The following is a 17,522-nucleotide window of genomic DNA, read 5'->3' on the forward strand; positions in this document are numbered from 1 at the left end:
GACAGTTCAAACAATATATTAACTAAGAAGTCCTTGGAAAGTCCCCAGTGTGTATATACAATTTCTGTAGGTTTTACACACTAGTGTAAATTGTATCATAGTTGCAAGGCAGCTGTATGTCAAAACTGTAAGTGGAACTCTAATCCTCCTATGCTACACCAACACTTGCATTAGTTAAAGAGCACTTTTGCAAGTGCCCGTCAGCCCTCCCCAACGGCTGCTAGCCTGTTCAGACGAGTGGGGGGCTCATGAAGTGCTGCTTCTGTTTATATCCCCTCCTGGAGCATGCACTGGAAGAGCTGCTGCTTGGTTGATCTACCACCTGGGCATTGAAAATGCCATGGTGTTAACATGTGAAGAAATGTAAACTTATTGTTCTTTGAGCTCATTTAGAAAAAGGAGGTGGAGCGGATCCCTAGCACTACAACTGCTGCTGTGTATTCACCAAGCTTCTCATCAATTGACAGGAAGTTACTGGAAGTGTGTTAAAGTGCAAGAGGTCCTAGGAGGGATAACAGAAAGAAGAGACTGCTTACACTGAAAATCTTTCCCAAATACCCTGGTACTACCGCGGATCTAAATTCAGCAATGCAGCAGTGAAGAAATTCACATATCATGGATGTAGAGGCACATCTTAGCTATGCCATAAATTCAAGGACTCCAGCCTTGATTTGCAGCAGACTTTCTTCTAATCAGCAGTTCATTTTAGCCATCAACATGCAACTGATTATACCAAGTATCCTAGTATATTTTCATGGTTATGGACACATTCTGGACACAAACCTTGGATATGCATGTGTATAATACACACTAGATTTCTTTACTGTGCCTTGATAGGCAGAATTTTAAATGTAGTCTTCATATAACTTGAGTGAGTTTTGTGCAATAAACAGGTGTCTAAAGATTGCCGGTATGTAGTTCAGCTCCGCTTTCAACTCCGATACCACAGTTTATTGAACTAAAAACAAACTTTTTTCTTAAAGTTATATGAATGATTTGGGTCCTAGTTATGCAAGTTTCATGCCGATGTGTCTTCATTGCACTTATTCCTGGTTTACACAAATGAAATCAAAATCAGCCCTTTCCAAGGACTTCTTAGTTAATATATTGTTTGAATTTTCCTCTTACCCCCTATACATGTACAATTAACTAAATCAAATATTTTAAAATGGTAACTTCCCCTCTCCAAAAAAAAATGTAATTGTATTTTAAATATCTAAGATTTCTATATGTGTAAGTGAAACATAAGCTGCGCATAAGCACACACTAATTACACAGGACATAGACTGATGCAGAGGCTTCAGTATAATTTAGCCAGTTTCGTTGTTAAGAAAATGCCTTTTCTCAGTTGATATTGGCAGTCAGATTAAAAATCACAGCTCCACTGCAGCAATCATCCCCAACCCAGTTTGGGATGATAAAAGTGTTCTTCAGAGAGCAGTTTCCCTCAAGAAAAAGGAAGAAATGCCACCCACTTGCCACAATGGATGGAGGAACTTGATGCATCCAGCAGTGAGAGAGAGGACACTTGCTGAGGTTCACCAGGTAGCTCCTCCCCTACTAGGAGTCTCTGGCACCCATTGGCCAGCTGTATGAGTTGGGGTGCTGATTGGCTAGCATTTCCCAACTTCCCCAAATTAACTGGAATGCAAGCTATGCGGAGCCTCTTTCCGTTCAGCAGCCCCGGCCCCTCCCCATCCATCCCAAACCAGGAATGGGAACTGAGACTGACAGATGCTGCGGGTCTAGCCGATCACCTGTTTGAGGGTCAGGAAGGAATTCTCTCCCCTATGGGCCAAACTGGCAGCAGACCAGGGAGTTTTTTACCTTCCTTCCAGCACCTCCAAGCCACAGTAGGTTAGACAGGAATGTGCTTAGTTACCTGAGGTACTTAGGTTGTAGTATTAATTTGTCTCAACTGTCAGCTGATTTCCAGTGTGACTAAAAAGAATAAAATGAGCAGTTCCCAGAGGTAAAAGACCTGAAATATGGGGATATTCTTGGACTCATGGGATAGGGTAAGACCTTGTGGCTCTCTCAGGCCCAGGGGGTCAAAGTCCCTATTCTTCAGCACCCTCTCTTCCCCAGAGAACTGAGTCTACGTAATAAGCTAAGGAAAGGTACACCTTGAGTTATGGGTTATATGGTAAGGAACCCTTAACCCTTGCACTAGGTATGGTCATATAGTAAGAGGCCTATAACCCCTGCACTGGAACCAATTAAATACCTGATATAGGAGACTATGAGTGATGGGCAGGTAGCATCCCCCCCCCCCACCCCCGTGATAAAGTTTAATAAAAGTTGCAGCCTGCCGCTTAATTCCATGCATGTGTCTGGCCTCATTTTCATTGCTGTGTGCTCATCAAGCAAGGAATAGATACACTACTTATAGTAACCACATGCTTGTTGGAGGAAAAGTTGATGCTGGCCCAGCTCCAGGGGAGGTAAGTACGCAGCTGAGCCTCACTTTGAAAATCCAGCAGCCACCTTCCACAGAAGGATAATAAAGCACTGTCCATCTGTGAATAATTTTTGCTGATCTGTAACTATTTCTTCAGTGGAACTTTGCACGAATGTACTATTTGTTTCTTGTTAGGTAGGAAAGACATTCAGTAAACACAATAAAGCTGCATATGCTTTAATTTATCCTAATACTTTCACCAATTAAAATCATCTAAGAAGCTCCCTTTGTAATTGAAGCATTAAAGAAAGTCAATGGTTTAAGAACTGCCACTTTAGGGAATTGACAAGCTGAGGTAAAACTACAGGCATTTCTGTTCATCAGCAAACAGTCACATCACCTAGCATGCATGCATTATACTTTACTAAACACATATACCTGCGTCTGTCACACCAGTGGAAAGTAACATGTATAAACACATCAATTTTTTAGTATTTTCCCAGAAGCGTGAGGCAGAAAAATGTATATTCCAAAGTGCAATATTTTAAAAAAGTACTAAAATGTATTTTCCTCACATTTGTGGGAAACAGCGGATCAAAATTCTACATCACCACTCCCCTGGCAGGAAAAAATCATTTCCTGCTTCTTTTCCCATGAATTTTCTTGCAATTTGCAGGACATTAGGGGAATTTTGTCACAATTTGTGGGATGTTTTGATCCTATTACAGAAGTTTGCAGTTGTGCACAGAATTAGGATGTGATCAAGATATACTTTTCATGTGGTGTGCTCTAAAGCACAGCCTTTCACGTAGGGCTAGAGAATGAGCCTGTTTGTTCCAACTCATTAGGAATGGCGTCTCTGACCTATCACTCAGGAATGGGGCAGCTGATGATCTCTTACAAGCTCTCGCATTTACGTATAAATACATGCTACTGTATACTGCACAGGGAGCAATGTGTAGAAGGAGGACACACTTTATTTTCTGCATTTAGGGATAACTTTATGAATATGTTTAAGTACGTCAAATTAGTGAACAGGAAATGTGAACCTCCTCCATGAGTGACATTAGGGGTCAGATAGACGAGAGCTTGACAAAAAAAAGTTAACTTTCTTCACATCCGTCTCAATTTTTCCACATACAGAAAAAGTCAGTGAAATTCTGTCTCCCAGTTCCTGGCTGCGTGAACTTGTCAGCATGGAAGATACCACGCAGTCTCTTCTGGTGAATGTGATAGTATGGCCTCATCGAAGACAACAGCATATGCCTATTGACAGAAAAAGAGCAAAAGAAAAAAAAATGGATGGCAAACTGTAAAGAATAAAAAAAAGTGTTCTTGCTCACATGTGAATATTGCTAGTCATATGAAGAACAGCACTTCACCAAGAACTCGTATGAACACAAACCAAGATGTGTAAATGTTTGTACCACTACCAGCTCTAGTGTTCTGAATTACATACATATCTGTGCAATAAATGAATGCATCAGCATCTTGCTTCTTGTTTATTGCTCATTTTTTTTAAAAGAGCTGGAAATACATCACACTTTGGTTGTGTTAGCTCAAAGACTGACTAATTTCAAAACAAGAATCATCATATTTGGGATGCCATGCCTTTGCTCTAACTTGAGGTAGTAATTTGGCTTTTTATGCATTGTCTTGGTGCTGATACTTATTTGCACCTTACTGGAGAGGATCAGTTTACCTTGTTGTACAAGCTACACTACTGCAACCACAATGGGACCATAATGAAATTATGAACAGGGCTGGGTTCTGTCTTTCTTCCATTAGCAATGACTACTCATCTGGAGTGAGATTACGGTCCTATTACTGGCCTTAGACAGACATGGAATTCAGCATTCATGTCTTGGCATCTTGACACAAGACAGACACAAATTGGGAGTAGAGAGAGAAAACAAAAAGGCCTTGGCTACCTCGTAGATATCAAAGAGTTTGCTAACAGTGATCAACTGTATCATCACACACAGCACAGGAATGGATTATTTCCCTAGTTTGAGGAGGCATGTTAAGAAGGGCATACAAATTGTACTTGTTTGTTTTAAGATTACAATTCAAGATTGCCCATAAAGGATGTTAATTACAGTGTGTGTGTTCATTTGTTCTTTGTATATTGGGGTGGTTGTTTTTTTTTTGTTACTTCAAACTGAAAAGCCAAAAAACTACAGTACAGAGCACATTGCAGAAAAATTGGACCAGACCTTTTCAAATAGGATTTCCTCACCACCCCTATAAAAGGGAGACCATTCACCACACATTTTTCAGTCATTGCTGCCATAAAGGTGAGGTAGAGTAAATTGAACCCATTACTTCCTAAAAGAAACAAGTGATGATCACTGGGCCTGTAGCTATTAGCAAAGGTAATTCTAACCAGTGTTAATGGCCCATGCTCATGTTAAATAATTTCTACAGATAGGTCTATGAACAATTTTTTTGACCTTCAGAGCATTTCTTATATATAAATTATTCAACATAAATTTCTCATCTGTCAACTAAATTTTAGAACATGCAACTTTCTGTAAATTCTATTTTGATAAACCCTGTGAAAGTGACAGCAGATCCTGTTTTAGGAAACTTGTCAGTCTGCCTCACAGGAAACCATGCAATGCCCAAACTTAATGATGTTTTCTTACAACTGTTTGCCAGCATATTTTTACATTGCATGCATTTTCACTTACAGCAAAAGCCATGAGTCTAGTACTTCACAAGACAGAAAATTAATAATTCAGTTGAACATGTTAAAACAGGTAATTCCATAACATTGAATAAAAAGCAGGTTCTGCAATCTTTAAATGGGATTTTTGAGTGATAAAGTGACCACAACCATCCCAACATTATGTAATATTAACACACACAAAAAGCTGCGTTTATATAACATTTATGTGAGAGAAATCAACTAAGCACAGACAATCAAAGGCTGAAACATCATCCCATAGCACCCACTTAACTCCAGAACATATAGTACATAACAGCTTAAAGAAATATCTAAGGCACACAAAGTATAATGGGATGATTGAAGAAGCTGTTGGCTTTATCCATGAGTTTCCCTGCATTTACTGATTGTGATAGATTCAGTATCTAATACTTGTTGCTTTTTCTAAAGGGATTGTTTATTTTAAAAGCTGCCATTATACTTACATAAAATTAACAGGAGTCCAAGAACTTGGACCAGCAATCTGGCATATGTGGAAGGACTCCTAATCCCATTATAGTCAGTGGAGCTAAGTATGGGCACAGGGAACCCAGTTGTGGACAAATTGGAGGATCAGGGCTTAAAAGTGTATAATTTCATATTTCTACTAGATGTTTTGATATCTGGATTGTACAAAAAACACTCATGGAATGTTATACACGCAATATAAATCCAGAAGATGGTATTACTTGACTTGAGTTTGTAGTTGACACACACATATTTAGGACTTCTTGAGGACTACAATTTACCTGATGGGCTGTAAGAGCAGATGTAATCTGTCAAACAATTGCGCCTTTAGACATTTTTTTAAACGGTGTATTCAACTACTTATGCAAAGCTGCTAGTGTACAAATGCAGTTCCATTTTGTAGCAGTTTTTTACATTTCTAAATACCCAGCATCATTAGATCATTTTATAGATAGATTTAAAAATAAAATAAGCAAATGGCTGTTTTAAAAACTGTTTAATTTTTTCCAGTATTAAATATTTTAATTCTCCTAAAACTTACTAGCTTTGTTGTTGCTGATGATGTGTATATAAAATGGTCTTAGGCTAGGATTTTGTTTGCCAAATTTTAGCCAGAAGTAAATATCTGAAATTGTATGATATTGTAAATACCATAACAAAATATAAAATTATTCACTGACATATTCACTAATAAAAGTGATCGTGTTTGCTAAAATAGTCCACATTTTTCCCCCAGATTCATTTGGCATGAGCCTTCAGAATATCTTTTTATGAAATTTTATGGGAGCCACATTTTTTTTTAAATATAATCAGCTTGCACAGTCCAGGATCAACATTTTTTTATTCTCCAGTTTTGTATATTTGAAATTTTACCTGGAAGTTCAGTGGCAAAACCTCTTTGGCTATTTTTACATATGGAAAAAAATTCAGGAAATGATAAAGCAAAACACACTATTTCATAAACACGCAAAGAGAGACTAGGTCAAATGAGACCAGTGGCCAGAAATGCATATGGTGCAGCTAGCCTTCCAGAAGTGGCTGTTATCTGTATCCTAGATATTCCCACTTCATATACCCATCAAGGTAGAGGCCCAAATGGAGTCCCCAAGGCATTGACAAAAGAGGCTAGCTGCCAGATCTTTCTGCCACGTTGAAGCAGACAGTGGCCCACTTTGATGAACTGCCTGAAGGAAAGCAATAAAATGACCTTCCTCCATACCTATGTTCACAGTCTGCAGTAAAGAGCATTACAGAGTTGCTCTGCGGCCCCAGGCACTTTTTTCCTGGTTGTCTCTGGCGTGGCTTTAAAATTAGTTAAATCGGTTTTAGTTTAGTAAATCAATTTAATTCGTTAAAATTTTTACCTTGAGGCACCATCTACAACTGGAGGCACCTTATATTTTAAACTAAAATTTAACTCGGTGGAGTAGAGTTGCTGTAGGTCGAGTATATAGGGCTTATCGGTATTCCGGATTGGATTAGTGTTGGGGTGACGCTCAGGATTGGCTATTGGCCTTCAGGTACCACAGTCGGCACCCAAAAGCCGCTGAATATGATCTGAAAGAAAAGGGTGCAGCAGAAATCCAAGCCGAGAGTTCCGATGCGATCCCAATTCCGATCAAAAATAAAAAAAGCACCGCATGGACCATGCGGATGTGCTGCCGCAATGAAAAAAAAAATAAAGATGGCCGGAGCGGATGTGATCATGTGCAAGAAAAGCCTTTCCGTTATTTCAAGACAATTCAACATCCTTTTTTAAAATCTCCAAGCAAGAAGAGCGAGAGCAGCGTGAGAGCAGACAAGCAGCGCACAGCGTGACAAAAGGAATGAAAGCAAAAAGGGTTCCTGCAGCCTCTGACTGGAGGGGGCATTCATCTCCTGCAGCCCAAATGCTTTCTGTTCAAAACACAGCTCTGGCTGGGTCAGGTCAAGCACAGTGGTCAGCAAGTCCAGGCCCCCACCCCACCCCACCCCCCCCCCCCCCCCACCCCCCCCACCCACCTGTAAAAAATATCTTTACTTTTATATGTCACCATATATTTTCTTCCTGCTGCTGCTGCAGACACCTGCTGCATTGCACAATGCAACACCCGGTAACACACCATGGGCGCTGGGTGCTGCCAATATGCATCAAATCATCATCAATCATGCTCATCATCAGCTGATCGCAAACAACTCAATCAGACTATTGGCCCTAATTTTTGGGCCCTAATTTTTTTTGTTTTTGCTGGATGATGGATGGTGCAGTGGCCATCCTCATCATAGCAACAGGGGGCTGTAGCCAATCAGCCCATCCCCCCCCCCCAGAAAGAGAGAAAGATGCCTGGACTAGCAGTGGGATGTGGGATGCTGGGGCTCTGTCCTGTACTGCCTATATCTCAGCGGCTCTCCACTCACCACTTTCGCACTCTCTAGTCAGTGTCAGTGTTTCATTGTTATTCTCTTTATTTTCATTTCACATCACATCACACACAAAGTGGGGGACAATGCTAAAGTAAAGAAGGAATCGGGAGAAACAGGAATCAACAGATGGGGGGAGCTTAGCATTGCACATAAAGATAGCACATTTCTAATAATCAGCACAGGCTCTCACTGTGCAGTCTGGTTCTCTCTCTGGTTCTCTTCTCTGCTCTCTCATATAGCCTTGCAGCTATGCAGATCTATTTATTTTATTTTGAGGAGGAGGAAGTCATTCCCAATCATGATTGATTTTTTTTTTGCTGCCCGGGGCTGCTCCAGGCCAGGGGGGGCAGCAGCCAATGCATAATACAACAAAATGGATGGAAGGTGCATGGCTAGTAAAAAATCTTTTTTTGCCTGGCTTGCTGGCCAGGGGCACTAGCAGCAAATGGGTACAAAAGGACTGCTTCATGCCATCATCATCCTCAGTTTTATGGAATGGTTTGGATGGATGGATATATGGCTATGCCATCTCTCTGCTGTCATGCAAAAAGCAAAAAGCATGCTTGTGTGCTGCTCGCTGAATCGCTCTGTAGCGGCATATAGTACACACACACACAGTGAAACAAGCTCAAACAAACAAGCTCCATGATTGCCCCATGCTGGCATCTGGCCAATCCAGAAAAAAAAAAAAATCTGTGCTTGCTTTTGCCATTTGCTTTCCCACTGACATTTACCCAGAACCACCAACCACCCACCAATGATTTTTCAATGATTTTTGCCTGGGCGGCACTGGGATCTCCCGGAAGGGGGGGGGGGGGGGAGGGGATAGGGAGGGCTAGGGGGAATAATAGCCCACAGTGCAACACGCCCAGAAATCGACGCTAGCCACGGACCCATGACGCACCACCACAATTTAATGTGTTTAGTGTGGCCGCGCGCACTCGATTTTATAAAATCTGTTTTACAAAACCGGTTTATGCAAATTCGGAATAGTCCCGTAGTGTAGACGTACCCTCAGAGATCACACAAAGCATAGTCATTCCCTCTGAAAAAAAAGTAGTCAATATGGCTTCCAGTATCCCATCTGCATTCACCAAACAACCAAAAAAATTGTAACAAATCTTTAGAAACCTCTTAATGATAAATTATATTTCCCTTGAGACAAAATGATATTTTATATAAAACTTTACTTCCCATTTTGCAAAATTTAAAATAGAACATTTAAAAATGAATATTTTGATGAAAAACAATTCTAAAACACCTACATGACCTTATGTATAAGGTACTGCCAAGCACCACTATAATAAAGCATCATTCGATGGATGGTAAATTTACACAGCATACTAATGCATGGTAATACATGCAATATAACTCAGTAGAAGGCTGAATGATATGAAGCAATTTCCTTGGTTTGAGACTGCCCAGATTAGGGTGTTTTTATCATCACATAAACTAGTGTAACTTGAATGTCTCCCTTTAAATGTACTAGGATAACAATAAAGACAGTTCACCCTAATGTGACCACCTTCTTTCATAACATTTAACACAGTCAAACTAAAAATGCAAGTCTGTTACTGCTTCATATATAAAAAAAAGTACCTCATATTTTTGCAAAGCATATAATTGGAATGTCCAAGAAATGAATCCTTTCACTTGGAAAAATAAATCATATGAAACCTTTGTACTGACAGAAATACCATATATTGGAATATATAAGGTTTGTCAACTTTTAATACAAACAACTTAATTAAGGATTCAGAGTTTTAACATACCCATGCTGGATCACTTTATGCTGTGGTCATCTATCACTTTTTGAATTTGCTAAAAATCTATAGTTTTACATGTGTTACATAATTGGAACAGATTTTCTATTTATTTTTTTAAAGGGATGCTTGCAAAACTCTCTGTCATCTTAAAATTCTTTATGCAGCATTCATAGGCAAGGTATATATTAAAAAGTATAAGGTATCCACAGCTTTAGGTGCCCTGACAGAATCACAGTGCAACAGGGTTACCACCCAGCAGCATAACAGCACTCACACATAACAGAAAAAAATTAATGTAATCAGTCAGTAATTTCCAAATTCTAACAAATAAATGGTCTTGGCAGCAATTCCTTAAGGACAACAGAAGGTCATTAAACAGAGCTTTGATAGTGTAAATCAATATCGTTTCATTGACTCATTTACACCACCTGAGAATCTGGCCCACAATGAATTTGAGAGATAAAATTGACAGATATCTGATGATAGATATCTAACTCATGTAAGTGGCACTCCTATCTCAGAGCCATTATATCCCAGCATATATTGGTGGAGGGTTCTGTGTTGCTCCAAGGTGCAATGTTTCAGGTGAGATGCAAGGTCAATATACTGACAATGACACTTTTTGTAAGAGTGAGGAATTTAATAATCCAACCAGGTCAGTGTTTAAAGACACTTGTATTTTCTCTAGTATCTTTTGCATTAAACTATTATTATGTTAAACAATATGAAGAAATCCTAAGAAAGTGATAAAAATGAAGGCCCCCCCCCTTAAATTTTGGGAATGAAAGTGCTTACAATAATGATAGCCAGTTAAATCAAGTACTGTATAATTGTTCCTCTAAAACTCTTCCATTACAGCTCCATTCTACAGTTTCAATTCTGAGTGACTTTTTAGTGGAGGTTTTCAATTTTGTAGAACTGTACCAGGGCATTTGTTGGTTATTAAAACTGTCAGATATTCCCCCTACACATCTCCCCAAACACATGCAAGAGAATGAAAAAGCACTGAATTTATTTCACAAAACTAGATTTACCCCAAATCTGTAGAAGTAACAGATTGGTAAACTTTCTTAATAAGACCAAAAAAAAAGATGTAGGTGGAAAAGCACACTGGCCAAAATGGAGCCCAGAGTTCAGTTCCTAAAGCCATATTTAGGCCTAGTTGGCCTGACTTTCTCAGCTGTTGAGAACTTATGGGAACTGCAGATGCTCAGCACCTCTAAAAATCAGACCATTTAGTTAGGCATCAAACCATGGTTTCAGACATCTAGGGACAGATTTTCAAAACACAAAGGGGCACTTTGAAAGTCAATGTGAATTGAATACCTGTGGGAGAAAGGTGCCACACTAATATTTGTGCCTTTCACCCCACCCACCAATTAGAAAATGATGACCATTGTTCCTGGTTCCTGTATTGAAACAGCAATGTCAAAACAAAAGGGCCTTCAGAAAAAGTTGACAAACAAAAAGGTTAAACTTTTTATTATTATTGAGATAAAAGTCAAGTTTTACACTAAGCATAGACTATAGGCTGGTGTTGAGCTCTAGGTCATGATGTTAATGGTGTTAAAACAAGTCCTGGGGCTAAGGGTTAATGATGGTATGCTCCATCATAATCCTAAATGTAAAATGCTTGCTATTATTAGAATCTTTTATTCCTAATCCTGTTAAATTTCTACTCAAACAGTGACTTGGAAAGTCAGAGAAACAAAAGCACAGGTCAGATAGTTTCTACGTGCCAGAGTGTTTCCAATTCAAGCACTTGTTCTCCACACAGAAAAGAACAAGCTAATCTTCAGCCAATTTATCCCAATTTTTATCAAATGAAAATATTTGCTGAGAAAGAAAAGTGAGTGGGGAAAATGTTGGAATTTCACCTTAGTGACCAAAGTTTTAAATCTAGTCAGATGATATTCAGATGGTTTGCAAAGGTACAGAGTGGGATGTGTAATGTTTAGTGAGCCCTTAGGAGGCATATAGCTGGAGGAAAGTCACAGCGTTTTTATGAACTGCACAAGCACTGAACTCAGATGTTTTCAGAAACCTGGGCAGGCTCAGTTTATTGCATGCTGGGCATTTTCAGGGTATGTCTACACAGCAAAGAAAAAATGGCATCAGGCCCAAGCCAGTTGACTCAGGCACAGAGCTCAGAATGCAAGCTCAGGTTGCTTCATTGCTATGTAGACTTCCGGGTTTGGACTGGAGCCCCAGCTCTAGAACCTTCCAGGATTAGAAAGATTAACTAAGGCTCAGGACTTGGAATCTATTCCCAGCTCTGCCATAGTTTTCCTCTACTTTGGGCAAGGCACTTAGAGCAACATTTTCACGTGTCCACTGTTTTGTTTGTAGCTAGAGTAACCTAGTGCCATAAATTCAAAGGTGTGGAGCACCTACAACTCCAGGAGAGATCACTACAAAATGGAGGCTTTGAGAACCCATGAAAATAAGTCCCTCCATCACTCAAGATGAGTGGCCAAAACCAGCAGCACTTAAAAGTAATGGACACTTTTAAATATATGGCTTTTCCTCAATTGTCCATCTACAGAAATCTCTAATAGGGGACTGATAAAATGTCAACGTATATGAGGCTGTGGAATGGTGGATTCATTATGAACGTGCCCTGTTGTGCCTGGGAGTGGGAGGCCAGATTGGACAGGGATGGTGTCCCTAGCTTCTGTTTGCCAGAAGCTGGGAATGGGCAACAGGATGGGTCACTTGATGATTACCTGTTCTGTTCATTCCCTCTGGGGCACCTGGCATTGGCCACTGTCAGAAGACAGGATACTGGGCTAGATGGACCTTTGGTATGACCCAGTATGGCTGTTCTTATGAGTGGCATAGTAGCTCTGTCTTCTCTAGCACTCCCTTCTTATGGTCACTCCAGTCTTGTGGTATCTACCTCTTCGCATGACTTGGCCCTTCAGTCAAGTCACAATTTAGTTCCACCCCTTCCAGGGTACCCAAAGTTCCAATATCTTCAGCCCCTCTTCATGGTGGTTACTAAGACCCATAGGTCCTTTCACAGGATCTTCAAACAGACCACACTACGAAATCTCAGCTTCTGTACTTCTAGTCCTACTCATCTGTTAGTACTTTATCTAACCCTGTCTCAGGCTCACCATAGTAAGAATCCCACATCTGCTGTCTTCTTGATATTTCCCCTGCCTGTCCTTGAGGCTCAGTTTTCTGCCCCACCCTGTGCTTACTAGCCCCTATGTCAGATGTGTATGGGGACTGGACTAGATGACCTCTCGAGGTCCCTTCCAGTTCTATGATTCTATGCTCCTTCCTCAGGCGCATAGAGGGGAACCCAGGCCCACCCACTGCTCTGAGTTTAAGCCCAGGGACTCTGAGCTAAGCAACTAGGTCTGCTCCTTCAGACACTTTCTCTCTGCTTCCCTGGGCTCCTTCCTACTATTAGCCTTTCTTCAGGCCCTTTATAACAAGCAACATCTCCCAGGAGTTCTCCTCAGAGGTCCAGATCCTGCCCATCCACAGGTATTCCCTCCAATCCTATGTCTTCCAACTGTCTTCCCTCCTTAGGCTTCCTCCTCACCTGCAGGAGCCTTCCTGTTCCCTATCAAGAGGGCGACTGAAGAATTCTTATCTTTCCATGTAGCCCCTTCTGTTCCAAACTTCCTCTCTTTATAACCACAATGCAGCTCCTCCCCAGCTGGGCTACATCTTTAATTAGGGCTGGCCCACCCTCCAGGTGCAACCAGATGGGTTAATTGAGCTCTTGAACTCCTGCTAACCTTCTATTTACCTGTGTGGAGTAGACACCCCTTCACAGAGGTGTTCAGATATTATAACGATGGGGTGGGGGGGGAGGGAAGAGAGTCATGAAAAAAATCTTATAAAATATATAAATAAAGGTATGTAGCCACAACAGAAACCTGGCCGTTGATTGGGACTGCCACACACTACAACAAGACGGCTATTAAAAAATAAGTAGGTATCCCTCAACCAAATTAGTAGAAAAATATTCATTCTGAGAATTTAACCAAACCACAGGCCTCCAGCTTCAGATATATTCAGGAAGATGGCTTGATATTTAAAAAAAAATTAAAAGAATAAAATTACACTATTTCTGAGTATCAACTTTGGCCCTGATCCTGCAAATGCTTAAGAATGCTCACTGAGCTCAATAAAACTATTCAGTAGGACTATTCATATACTATATGCAAGTGTTTGCAGGACTGAGGTCTTAGTAAAAAAAAAGTTAATATTTGTAAATTTGTAATATTTGCATTATAGTTTGTATGTTCTTTTTTTAAAAAAAGATTAAGGGTTTATTATTTGTTTAAAGAGATTTAAAATATTTAAAGGAGAGTTCTCAAAGAAAGATACCCCAGTTGTCCCTGTAAATTAGTGCCAGAAAATGGATATATGCACACACAAACTGGGCAATTATGCCTACTACCCATTTGCACATGTTATTACCTCATTAGGGCATGAAGGGATTGAACTATTGGTTATATTCAAAAAGAGTTTTGTAGGAGGAATGGATGCAGCATCAGGCCTTCAAATGCAAGATTTGCACAGCGTATACAATGGACAGTGATACATTTTAACGATGTAGCCATAAGCATCCACATACGAAAGTTTGATCCTTAAAATCACAGAGCAGATTGCAACCAAACTGCAATAGTTTCAGTTATCACTTCAAAGTGCAAAATATTCAATTAAAATAGTGCCATTTGCAGCATAATGTATTTTAAAATTATTAAAGATGTTTGACTTCTCAAGAAAACCAGTTTGGAAAATATGAAACTGCTTCAATGATTTTAAAGTGATATGCTATACATTGCTATAGTCCAGAACTAAGATCAATTCCAAATTAAAGCACCTATAAAACATCTGTAGTGCTCTGATAATTTTAAATCATTTTGCACTGCTGAAGTCCAGATTCCCTATCACTTTCAAGCTGAAACACTTAGGATAAATTTGAAGAGCTCTAATAATTTTAAATCATTGTGTACTGCACATGCTCAGAACCTTGATCACTTCCAAATTCAAGGGCATATAAAAATTTGAAGAGCTTCAATTATTTTAAATCACCATGTGCAGTGTATAGAGTGATTTAAAATTGTTGTAGTGCTTCACATTTTTTTAAGCACTTCAGTTTGGAAGTGAGTCAAGCAGCATTCCAGCATAGCAGCTCAAGACATATTGGACTGATTTAAAAATGTAACACTCATCAGAACTGGAAATTAAACAAAAAGACTAATTTTTTTTTAAAGGAAGGAGGGATGAATGAAAAGAAAGAGGGAAGGTTTTCCTTAAAAGTATAGCAATGTACCATATGAAAGGGACCCAGAGAGGCAGGAAAAATGGGGAAGGATTTGAAGAAAAAAAAAAAAAAAAAAACCAACAGCAGGCAAACTCATTCTCTTACAGCTGAATTGTAACAGCAGTGGCATTTCACTGATTATGGTTTTGTTCTTTGCCTCAGTTTGCCCAATGAGGATAACGTGCAAATTTCCTTTCTTTACACTGTATTGTATATTACTGGCTGCTAGTCCCCTTGCTCCTATTTAATAGTTCACTCCAATTAGAGAAGAGGAAAAAGCGCTGTACGTTCAGCGATAGTTAAGAGAACCCAGTGTTAGTTATCTAGAACCATATCTTCATAGGTTGTAAAGATTTTCAGAAATGCTTAACATCCAGCAACTCCTCTATTAGTACAATCGGCGTGTTCTGAATTATTCTTTACAGAGACATTTTTAAATGTCCCCTTTTATTCAGCACTGTATAAAAACTGGATTTAGGGAGGAGGGGATGTTTAAACTTTATCATCTTCTTTGTTGCCTTTGGGTTTTCACATGGAGCTGGACTGGCAATGCCCAGGAAGCAGGGCATTCTTCATAATTCTGCTTCAGTGAAAACATACTGTCCTGCAGTTAGTAGGAAAAAAGGAAAAAGAGCCTGAAGGCACTGGAATAATTAAGCGGATGCAGTGACAGCTGTGGCAGGTCCTGGGCAGGACTGGCTCCACTGAGCTGAATTAATGGCATCAACAGCCCAGCATCTCCATTAACATTTGATCATTAATTATTACCCTCTGACAGTAAGATCTGAAACCTTCTTATGAGTGGTCTGTTATTAATCTACCTTACCTGCCCTGTAAATCAGGCATATCTCCCACCTAAACAGAATTATCTGCATTTTTTGCATTAGCAATTGCTTTTTAGAATTGGTTTGGTAAATAATATACACAATGTTACTTTTAAATTAATCAGGTGTACTTCTTAAGCAGCAGCAACCTCCCTAGAAGGTTTACTGAAAATAAAACGGTTACCTTCTATATTTTACTAGCTGGGTGTAGTTAAAATTCTCAGAGAAAACAAATATTCATTCTTCCTTCTGAGCTGCTCATCATAACCAAATAAACTTGTCAAAATAATATTCTTCTTACCAAGCACAGCTGAAAATAAAAACTTTACTTTCACACCAAACATAGTGACTTATTTATTACCATTTAATTCAGAAGATATAGCTGAACTATCGTCATGGTGTTTACCAGCGTGTTAAATGCTAAATCATGATCACCTGCATCTTTCACTCAAAAATGGCAAATAGCAAAATGTAAAAATCCTGTGCTTTTAAAAAATGGAAAATAGCGAAGAACTAATTATATCACTAAATTTGCATTTAGCAACCTTTGCACAGTCATTTGGTTCACTGTCTTTTTTAGAGAGAAATTACTGCCTATTAACCTTTTATTTTTCTTAAACTGCATAAGTAGCTATTTCTATGGGTACCAATCAAGAGCAAAGGTGAGCCCGATTCTCCTATCACTGCTGTAAATCAGAAGTCACTCTGTTGACATTAAGAGGAGAATCAGGCCCTCTGTTCCTTCATCTGGAACATGAACATTCCTTCAATCACTCCACATGCAATCAACAGGATTTTGTAATCAACAGAAATTTTGAGTATTGACTGTAGGCAAGATCAGGGTGGTAGCCCAGTTAATACTTTAAAAAAAGCAAATTACAATGTACAATTCATGTGGTAGGTTTTCCTACAATGAAGAAACTTTTTATGACATGGTAACGCAGCCAAATTAGCGCAGCCAATTAAAACATTAGTAGCTAATCCAGATGCTTGCCCTTTTTCATAAGAGAAAGAAAAGGGATTGATTATATGTGTTAAGGATCCTAATAATCAATCTGCTCACTAAACAATATAGCCCAAATCTCCACTGTGCCAGTATCCATTCAGTATAGGAGAAAAGTGCAGGGGCTGGTCAGGAAGCCAATTATAGCCATCTAATACTTAGGCCAACTTGGACCCAGCAGAATTAAGAGCATCCTATTGGCTGCTCTAACTTACAATGGCTCGATATGGTCCCCAAAGGCCTATTTGCAAGTTGAGAATTGACAAAATGTAGGCACTCTTTATCTGGCCCCAAACTTGACTCCAACTCCTGGAGTCAAGCAGTACAAAGTGGCCAAAACATAGGGGGAGAATCTGGCTCTTAATTTTCATTGAAAACCCAATTCTGCACCCATTGAAGTGAATGGAATAATTCACTTGAATTCATTGTATGAGGATTGGACCCCAATTGTAACCCTAGTTTACAATTATTTCTCTTACAAACCATTAACAAATAGACGTCAGACAAATAAAATGTACTAAGTTACTGTCTCCCCACCCTGCAGACAGACACACCCCATTTAGGAGAAATATGTACGAGATAGTGTCTGCCACTGAATACCATTAACCATCTTCTCCAGCATAGTTGCCTACATTGTTTTAAAGTTAACCTAATGGG

At 39.5% G+C, this 17,522-nt stretch overlaps 1 long non-coding RNA gene across 1 annotated transcript in view; it reads right to left on the bottom strand.

Annotated features, from left to right (window-relative positions):
• Nucleotides 1–2,622: 2,622 nt before the first annotated feature.
• LOC120374235 overlaps nucleotides 2,623–17,522 on the bottom strand; it is a 47,806-nt gene continuing 32,906 nt past the window's right edge. Inside the window, exon 3 of the long non-coding RNA XR_005585952.1 lies at nucleotides 2,623–3,667. This is a non-coding gene — a long non-coding RNA (uncharacterized LOC120374235). The remainder of the gene's footprint in view (nucleotides 3,668–17,522) is intronic.

Source organism: Mauremys reevesii, linkage group 11 (genome assembly GCF_016161935.1).
Source record: "Mauremys reevesii isolate NIE-2019 linkage group 11, ASM1616193v1, whole genome shotgun sequence".
Classification (NCBI taxonomy): Eukaryota; Metazoa; Chordata; order Testudines; family Geoemydidae; genus Mauremys; species Mauremys reevesii.